The sequence below is a fragment of the Osmerus eperlanus genome, chromosome 16 (assembly GCF_963692335.1).
Source record: "Osmerus eperlanus chromosome 16, fOsmEpe2.1, whole genome shotgun sequence".
NCBI classification, from domain to species: Eukaryota; Metazoa; Chordata; class Actinopteri; order Osmeriformes; family Osmeridae; genus Osmerus; species Osmerus eperlanus.
This window is the reverse complement of record NC_085033.1, coordinates 2347610-2357658: the sequence shown is the minus strand read 5'-3', so window position 1 is coordinate 2357658 and position 10049 is coordinate 2347610. Positions and strand designations below refer to the sequence as shown.

General features: G+C 44.5%; 1 long non-coding RNA gene across 1 annotated transcript; it reads left to right on the top strand.

The window, feature by feature from the left end:
• Positions 1-5498: 5498 nt before the first annotated feature.
• LOC134037059 (uncharacterized) lies at positions 5499-9452 on the top strand. Its single transcript, XR_009932483.1, has 3 exons — positions 5499-5603; positions 8255-8380; positions 9041-9452. It is a non-coding gene; the product is annotated as an uncharacterized LOC134037059 (long non-coding RNA).
• The last annotated feature ends 597 nt before the right edge of the window (positions 9453-10049 follow it).

The following is a 10049-nucleotide window of genomic DNA, read 5'->3' as shown; positions in this document are numbered from 1 at the left end:
CTACGGCATGTGTTTGGACATCGCTCTGCTCACCTTCACCTCCGCCGCGCTGTCTCTTTAGATAGCTCCCATCTTTCTGGCACCGGGCTAAGGGTGATGGACAGCCGTAAAAGTACAGAGAGGCTGGGAGCACGGCCCCGGGATATTGTCTGCTGGCCTTGGGGTGGCGTGGATGTAAGTGCTGGGTCTGGTGGGTTAGCAGCACGGTGGTGGGGTGTCAGACAGAAGCTCCACCTGCATGTGCCCCGGCTAAGGCCCAGAGGAATGGTTACTATTTGCAGTCCTGACTGGGAATGGTGGGAAAATCTGCTGAGGTCCCTGAAGGTCAACTGGGAGGCCCTGGGCCTCTTTGATGCTAAACTGTGTTTTACTGGGATGTTCCAGGAAGATGTTACCATAGTAAATGTTACTGAAGTTAAAAGCTTCTGGCAAGCTAAGATATGGTGAATTTCCCAGCTCCTTATATTTTCCATGTTTGTATTCATCACTCCCCCTAAATGAACCATCAACCATGATGATACACTTCACTCCCCCTCTTGTTCAATAGCACTCTATCTGACTTTGAAACCATGAACACTGTGGTTACGTTTTCAGAGTGATAGGTTACCTGTAATAGTTGTTACACAGGAACTACTCGTTAATAACATAGCCTACTCCTTTTGCACAAGATATGGGGATGGTGCTCCTATAGGCTACAGTATTCTGGTAACATTTAATTTCTTCTACAAAACCATTGAACCCTTTGTCACATTATCCCCCCTCTCCATACATAAGTACAGTGAGCTAAAGGACAATGGTATTGTACTAATATTGGTTTAACAGGAAAGTTAGTACAGTATGTAGCTCACAATCTGTATCAATTTAAGTCCATTCATAATCAGGTTTGACCTAAGATTGCACAATTGGTTAGAAATGTCATCATTCAAAGTAAACTGTGAGGACTTTTGATTGCAAACTTTGTTTTGAACTATTGTAAATATTTACCCGACCCAACTATTTCAAAAATGTCAGAGGTACTATAATTTCACGATGAGCTTGAGTTGATTAAATGTCGCTGAGGGATTGTTAGAAACAGAAACTCCCGGCTATGAGAGGGCTGAAATGGCTGCATTGGTCCTTGCCAAAGACAAATGTAAATATAGCAGCGTCATTAGCCGCGGCAGCTAACCGGGATCATTCCCTCCTACTCACACGTGCTGCTTCCAGGTGTTGCCATAGCAAGTAATCCTGTTTTCTCAACTGTGCTGCTCGTGCTGACAGAAGTTCACCGTGGAGTTTTGCGGGCTTTAGGAAAATCAAATGAAAGGCAATCAGACTGTTTTGACAAGCTGAACTCTGGAGAGCCGTGATGGTCTTTTGGCGCTGATTGCCCTGTCGCTGTTTGTATGAGAGCTGCTCTCAAGTCGTAGCGGGAAGCGCTGAGGTGTGTGAGAGTGTTGGGGTGGGGGGTGAGGGGTGGGGGGAGAGGGTAGAGGGGTGGGGTGGGGGAGAGGGGGAATGGGTGATCTGTGTGCATACCTTAGCGTGCAAAGAGCACCGTTCTAAGACAGGATAGTGTTCAGGGTGGTGGGCCGGGGTTTACAGTGGAAGGGGGGGGGGGACGATGGGGGTGTCTTAGCGTAGACTGACGTCTCGTTGTACTGCGAGCATTACTCAACACCGATTGGACAGATTGTGCTTAAAAAGAGAAATCCCGACCTGGTCCTATCAGCATGCAGAACAATGGCTGTGATGTCACAGTACGCTCCAGTTGTATCTCAGGGCTCACGACAAACTGTGACGTCAGAAAGTGTTCAGCGTTCAGTGTTGTCGGGTCATTATCACAAAATTGAGTGGCTGTGATGTCCCAATTTATAATTGAGTAGAACTGCTCTTGTCATAGAGAGAACTGTGCCCTTAATTGACTGTGCTGCCATGTCATAGTCAATATCAATGTCTTAGTTCAGTACAAAGTATCTACAGTGGGCTCCTCATACAGGACAGTTCAATGGCTAAACATTAGACCACAATAGAACAGGACAGTAAACACACAACCCAAATGCTATTTCCCACCACATAATGATAAGGTTGACACTGTTAAGTACAATCTGTGACCAGTTTGTGTCCTGTCATTGAAACTTATCATTTCCTGCTGTTTGGAACTTACTCAATAAACTTTACTCAATAAACCCATTGAAAAATCCCATGCAAACAGCTGGACATGCACGCTCCAAGGCAATGCTGTCCAAAAACTGTAAATCAATGCAACATGTTTCAACAGACCGATTCAATGGCCAGACACATGTAGTATGTATACTACATTCAGTGCATGCAATACAACCAACTGTAATTGAACCAGGCCTCGTTGGCCAACAAACAGGATCTGACTGGGCCACTTCCTCATCTGTTGGCAGCATTCCTCATCTGGGTCTCTGTCTCAGGTCTCTCCCTCCCTGGACTCTGTCTCAGGTCTCTCCCTCCCTGGGTCTCTGTCTCAGGTCTCTCCCTCCCTGGGTCTTCTGTCTCAGGTCTCTCCCTCCCTGGGTCTTCTCTCTCCCTCCCTGGACTCTGTCTCAGGTCTCTCCCTCCCTGGGTCTCTGTCTCAGGTCTCTCCCTCCCTGGGTCTTCTGTCTCAGGTCTCTCCCTCCCTGGGTCTTCTGTCTCAGGTCTCTCCCTCCCTGGGTCTCTGTCTCAGGTCTCTCCCTCCCTGGGTCTCTGTCTCAGGTCTCTCCCTCCCTGGTTCTTCTGTCTCAGGTCTCTCCCTCCCTGGGTCTCTGTCTCAGGTCTCTCCCTCCCTGGGTCTCTGTCTCAGGTCTCTCCCTCCCTGGGTCTTCTGTCTCAGGTCTCTCCCTCCCTGGGTCTTCTGTCTCAGGTCTCTCCCTCCCTGGGTCTCTGTCTCAGGTCTCTCCCTCCCTGGGTCTTCTGTCTCAGGTCTCTCCCTCCCTGGGTCTTCTGTCTCAGGTCTCTCCCTCCCTGGGTCTTCTCTCTCCCTCCCTGGGTCTCTGTCTCAGGTCTCTCCCTCCCTGGTTCTTCTGTCTCAGGTCTCTCCCTCCCTGGGTCTTCTGTCTCAGGTCTCTCCCTCCCTGGGTCTTCTGTCTCAGGTCTCTCCCTCCCTGGGTCTTCTCTCTCCCTCCCTGGGTCTCTGTCTCAGGTCTCTCCCTCCCTGGTTCTTCTGTCTCAGGTCTCTCCCTCCCTGGGTCTTCTGTCTCAGGTCTCTCCCTCCCTGGGTCTCTGTCTCAGGTCTCTCCCTCCCTGGGTCTCTGTCTCAGGTCTCTCCCTCCCTGGGTCTCTGTCTCAGGTCTCTCCCTCCCTGGTTCTTCTGTCTCAGGTCTCTCCCTCCCTGGGTCTTCTGTCTCAGGTCTCTCCCTCCCTGGGTCTCTGTCTCAGGTCTCTCCCTCCCTGGGTCTCTGTCTCAGGTCTCTCCCTCCCTGGGTCTTCTGTCTCAGGTCTCTCCCTCCCTGGGTCTTCTGTCTCAGGTCTCTCCCTCCCTGGGTCTTCTCTCTCCCTCCCTGGGTCTCTGTCTCAGGTCTCTCCCTCCCTGGTTCTTCTGTCTCAGGTCTCTCCCTCGCTTCTCATCTGCAGCTGGATGCTGGGGCTCGAGCCCTGCCTACAGTCTGTCAAACATCTGTGCGTGTGTGTGTGTGTGTGTGTGTGTGAGAGGGACCTGAGCACTGTGGTGGGCTAGCAGCAAGGAGGAGCTTTGGAGACCCTTGGGCTTTCCACATTCTGATAATCATCAAACATTCCGAACCTCCTACACGGTAAACATGACGGCACACTGAATGTCAGCACACACTGATGATAAGCTTCAGTATAAATTGCACCAGTGTTTATGGCACACATTAATCAAATTCATATTAGTAAACACACTGTAAAGTTAGGGGGATATGGTATCAAGATTTCCAAACGTTTCTTTTTTTCGTCTTTTTTTCCCGAAGCCCACTCAAACAACCACCTGCAATGGACAGAGTATTGCGGCATGCTGTAAACTGCAAATCCCTTAAAAAAGCGTGTGGAATTCATTTAAGAAAAAAAACCTGTAAATTGTCCGTAACCGACTGCTGGGGATGCTTTGATTCGCTTCGTTAATATGGAAGGAAATCCATTCGCTAATTGATTGGTGCATATTTAGTAACAAAGCCGCTGATTGGTTTACTCGTTGCCTGATTGCTATTTATGTTACAGCCTTGAGAGCTTCCCGGCTGAGGTGTTCCAGTCAGGGTATCAGACGTCTCAAAGACCGAACTCTCTCAGCGGCTCCAACAGTAGAGCTTCAACAATCGTTTACAAAGAATCAACTTTTTATTGAGTCCCAATTTCTGTTGGCGGTCATCTGATGTCAGAACCTATCATTCAACTCCAATCTCTCCTAGTCTATGTTTTTTGGACCAGCCTACAGTACCATGGCATGTTCGAGTCAGTCATTAAGAGGTTAAGCCTGGCGCTTCTCCACCTCAGTTTGTGTGATTATTCAGCAACATTTCACTGATCTGTCTCTCTCTCTTTCTCTCATGAAGGCTCATGAGGAGAGAGATGCCTTTAATGTGGAAAGGCTCGCTGCTATTTTTAACCCTGATGAAATTTTGGGGTAAACAACCTTGAGTACAAGGACCCCTCTTTTTTAATCTTTCTCTTCCCCTCTCTCTCTCTCTCTCTCTCTCTCTCTCTCTCTCTCTCTCTCTCTCTCTCTCTCTCTCTCTCTCTCTCTCTCTCTCTCCCTCCCTCTCTCTCTCTCTCCCTCCTCTCTCTCTCTCTCCTCTCTCTCTCTCTCTCTCTCTCTCTCTCTCTCTCTCTCTCTCTCTCTCTCTCCCTCCCTCTCTCTCTCTCTCTCTCCCTCCCTCTCTCTCTCTCTCTCTCTCTCTCTCTCTCTCTCTCTCTCACCAACTCTCTCTCTTCAGTGAATAAGTTAGTGGTTAGGTTTGAGCTACCAGTGTTTTTTTTTCTCCCTCCACATGTGTGGTCAGAGCTTTGTATGTGTCTTCCTGTCTCACTACAGCATCAAGAGGCTGTGAGTTTGTAACTCTCCCAAAGCTGATCTACTCTACCCAGGGGCAATTGCTCTTTTTCCATACAACCCTCCTTATGGGAAACTGACTCACACCCCAGAGGAAACGATTGGACAGCGTCAGCAAGTTGGTTCTGCATGTCAGGCAACTGGCAAGCTTAACCCTCAAGCAGTGCACACATGGCTACACAACACTGTTTATATTTGCGTTTGCCTCGCCAGCAAAATTCCATGCAAGAATACGTTTATGCTAGGTAACATAGACAGAGACCTGTGATGGGGTAAGCGGTTCTTTTCAAACATTCTGATAGCATGTCTGCGTGAGGCGTCTCTGACAAACCCTCCCGCTCGCAGCCACAGACAGGTGGCAGCAGAGAGCCATAGCACATGCCGAAGTCGTCTCAGAGGCCACAGTAACAGGGTTCATGTCTGTCTTAGTGGCTCTTTTATTCCATGCCAGTTCTGTCTGACTGTCGCTTCTCAGATATTTCAGACTTCCCAGAGCATCATACCACAGTGAGATACTAGAGGCACTGGAGCTATGAGGTGTGGGGCTGCTCCGGGAGGGGTTTGATGTGTTGCATCAGACACAGGGGAGGATATGGCCTGCTCCGCACAGGTAAGGTCACCTGAGTGTCTGTTCATTTGCCCAAGGAGGAAGAATTGTGAGCATTCAGAATGCCTTAGAAGTAGATTGTCTGCTTTTGTATTTCTTTCTGTGTTCTCATTTCTAATAATAATCTCATGAAAGGAGGATGAACGAGGTGGACGATTGAGTAAATGAGGAAGTGACGACAAGAAGAACAGTGAGTGAGAGAAGAGAGAGAGAGAGAGAGAGAGAGAGAGAGAGAGAGAGAGAGAGAGAGAGAGAGAGAGAGAGAGAGGGAGGGCACGGCAGCAGTTGCAGTAGGCAATTGTTCAATGCTTATTGCAGGCTATATTAGTGCCTAATTAAGACCTCTCTCTCCCTCGTTCTCTTCCTCTCTCGCGCTGTCTGGGAATGTTTTGTCAGGATTCCTCTGTGGTGTCAGCGTTTTGGCACAGGGGAGTGATTTAAGGGGGCATGGCGTGTTTGCCGTGCCCCCACCCCTGACTGTTCCACTATGCCCACAGTGTGTGCAAACAAATACAACAGACTGGCCCTTTTTTAATTAGCTCCGGGGCAGAGATTGACAGCTTGGGGCGGAGGAGATAGCACAGTAACCAGCTATTACACTAAATATTTGGTACGTTGCACAGCTCAGGCCCTGACTGTGGGATCCCAGAGGGCGTATCGGCGTAGGAACACTGAAAACAATTCAGACACTCAGACATGATCGTGATTAACCACTCCTTATTAACGCTTCAAAATTAAGTTCAGATTTGAACAGAATATCCTGTATGAACTCAGGCTTCCTAATTTGTCTCCGTTAATAGTTTGTCAAGTGGGAATTCTTTTTATTCCTTCTTTTTTCCTCAACTGTGTGTAGGAGGTTGGTCGGCTGGCGCCATTGTGTTATTTATGGCAGGGGGCAGGTTAGTTTGGTGAGGGGTGTTATTTGGAAGGTGATGACCTTACTTATAACCAATTTACAGAGCAGCCCGGTGTTGTAAATTGCCTTATTGTGCCATAGACCATGGGCATTGCTCACCCACACAAGGCGCCTCTGAAACCATATTGATGTTGACCTCAGGTCACGGGATCTCCTGAAACAGTGAGGAAGAGCTGAGGCGACACTTGACACTGGTCATCAGGGACATTTCTTGTCTGTGGGATTGAAGATTTAACAACGTTTGAAGATGGAATTTCTAGGAACATGACCAATTAATCTAGAATCTGTATTTATACAAATATGTTGTCAAATTTGTGTTTTCTGCCTTAAATATTGAATCGTTTTTTTTGTTCTTATCACTCATCAACTCATTATATCTTCAGTGCGTCTGTTAAAACTTGTGGGAGTACGTGCACAAAGAATTTGTTGAAAAATGTTCTTCATGATCCTTCTCAATCCTTTCTGCTTATTCCCTAAAACCCTACAACAATGGTTTACCTCTGATATAAAATTCTCTCTAATTGTTTGTCATCAAACCTATGTAATCCCAGGGTATTACATGCACATCTTCTGTGTTGCTGCGAGGTGAGTTCCTCTGACAGTTTTGGCAGGACATCAAAGATGGTGCTTGCATTAGAGATGAAAATTCCATGACTCAGAGTTTAGAAATATAACTGTAGCATTCTTTTGGTTTGGTTATCTTTTATGTTCAATTCCTACTAAAAATAATGCAACAATAACAGTTTGTGATCTAAATCTTAAATTGAGTGACAGTAAATACAAAATTAGGCATGCTGTTTGTGAATGTGCACCAGAGAACGCGGTGACATTTTGATTTGGGGAAAACACGTCACAACATGCCTCACAGTTTCCCTGAATAATCAGCTCCTCTCACTGAAAACCTCATGCTATTTTCCTATTTTGTTGAGCAAGACTAAATAATGGACTTTGTTGCACGACAGAAACAAAATGATATCAAGTTGACATATGTTTTTATAGGCTTTTACGATGCCCAAACCTTGTCAGGAACACCTGATTCATCCAGAGTGTGATAATGTGACTATTCTTCTTGTAGCCTGATCCTGACCTTAGATTGTGGCTTACGGGTATAGAAGTTATTATTTATAGTGTGACTGTGTGGGTGCCATATCAGACACTAGCATCGAAGGGGCCTTAGTTGTCTCTATTGCGACTAAATGACGGGGTTCGGGTCTGCAGCTTCCTCTGCTGTTAAAAGATAATTACAGGGGGATTCCTCTCTGAAACTACATTTGACAGGTCTGTCGAACGTTCACAAGTTCAGGAGACGTTGCTTTAATGGTGCAGTAAAAAATAGTGTTTGTTTTTTTCAGTTAGTTGAAAAGTTGAAGTTACTTGTTTGTGACTGATTTGTCAGTCTTCAAATACCCAAAAGGTGTTTTTTATAGGAATATAATAACACAACAAACATGTGCATCGAAAATATTTAGATTAAGAATGGTTATAGTACTCTGGAATAACTCTAGTAGACTCCTCATAACGAGCCATACTTAAAGCGGTCCAGAAAAAGTGTGTTGGTGGTTTGGACCTCCAGAGTTGCAGCTGGGTTGAAGATGGAGACCCTTGCTGGGTTCTGGGTCTGGGGCAGCTAGGAGAGACCTCTGGGTCTGGGGCATCTAGGAGAGACCTCTGGGCCCAAGCCTTGGGAATTCTCTCACTCTCTACCATATCCTGTTTACCCCACTGCTGTCAATCTCAGAACCAGGCCCGTTCAGAACCAGGCTCATTCAGAACCAGGCCTGTTCAGAACCAGGCCCGTGCAGAACCAGGCTCGTTCAGAACCAGGCTCGTTCAGAACCAGGTCCGTCCAGAGCCAAGGGCCAAGGTATGCATCCCAGGCAACCAAAAAAGGGTTTATTTTGACTTAGTCTTAAATTGTGTAAAAATAAAAAAATATTAACAATTAGTTTGAACTGAAATTACATTTTAATGAAACACTACAACTAAAATAGTTACAAGATTAAAACTGCAACATAATTGTTCCGGTATGCCAGTTATTTAACAAATAACAACGTTTATTGCATGATGTTTATAAAACATTTAATCTTTCAGCAATATTAGGGAACACATATATAGGGAGTACATATGCATACGACAATATTTAACGTTAAAGGCAATGACAAATAATTTCTGATCAATCAATGAACACAACAGAAGTAAATACACTTTAAAAGACTTGATAATTTCAAACAGTCCATTTAATTTAGTTTTAAATATTGTGTATTATGTTTGTGTAACAAAAATATTAGTTATAATTTATGTAAGGTTTAAAAGTATAAGAATTTATTCATCCTTCTTAGAGTATCCATTATTTGTATTTTACAAAAAAGGGTTTTCAACTTCTCACACTATGAGAGAAAGCAGCTTTATTTCTTCGCAGAAGACTCAATATGTTGGGACTGTATGACATTCAGACTGTCTTTGTTATCATTTCTCAGCCGATGGAATCCTGTGTGATACTCCTGCTTTCCTTCTGTTTGTTTAGTTTGTCGCTGGAGCCCACCTTCTTCTCCTCAGAGCTCCATGGAGGACGACAAGCAAAAAGATGAAAGAAAAGTGAATGGTCGAAATTATCTATTTGAATATGTTAAAACTTTGAAAAGACACACACACTAATAAGAAACCAAGTTGTTCTTGATGTTAAAATACATGTAGAGTTTGAGAAAAAAAAATTCTGTAGAAATTTATCAAATATTGTATTCTCATAATGTATTTTAAATTAACAGTTTTATCTATGGTAATAGTGTGAAACAAAATTCAATGAGAGTCTTTATGAAAATGCGGAGAAATGTTAATTGCAATAACAAAAATCTATATAAACGGAATAATATAATTAACATAAAAACAGTTTAATCAATTTGTATTTAAATCAAATAAATATTTTGTAGAAGTAGTTATTATAGCGATTGGTCTAATAATTATTTTTGCATGGCTTAAAAAAAATAAACATCCTACAATTGCTATTTCTATTGTTGAGTTATGTTTTTGTGTTTTATCTTTTTCTTTCTTTGGTGAATTTGTTGTAGATGAACTCATCTACTGCATAAACAACTATAGAAATGATTTGAAGGATTAGCTTTTTGCTGGTTTTTAATTCCAGAAACCTTTCCAGCTATCTGTTGGTGGGGAGGGAATTGTGACAGGCATGAGGACAAATGTGCTCGTAAGTAGCCAACCAAGACTCATCTTTGAGAGCTTGAAACAAGGTTGACAATCCTCTTATGTGCACACTGTTTAAGGAGAAAACGAAGAATGTAAAATTATACTTTTACGTAATATTCCACATTTGTAAATCCACAATAGCTTGTGTTGATAAACACCTCAGTGTGTATTTGCATGTGTATCAGTGTGTATTTTGTAGGAGGCTGTGTGTGTGTGTGTTCTAGGAGGGTGTGTGTGTGTGTTCTAGGAGGGTGTGTGTGTGTGTGTGTTCTAGGAGGGTGTGTGTGTGTTCTAGGAGGGTGTGTGTGTGTGTGTGTTCTAGGAGGGTGTGT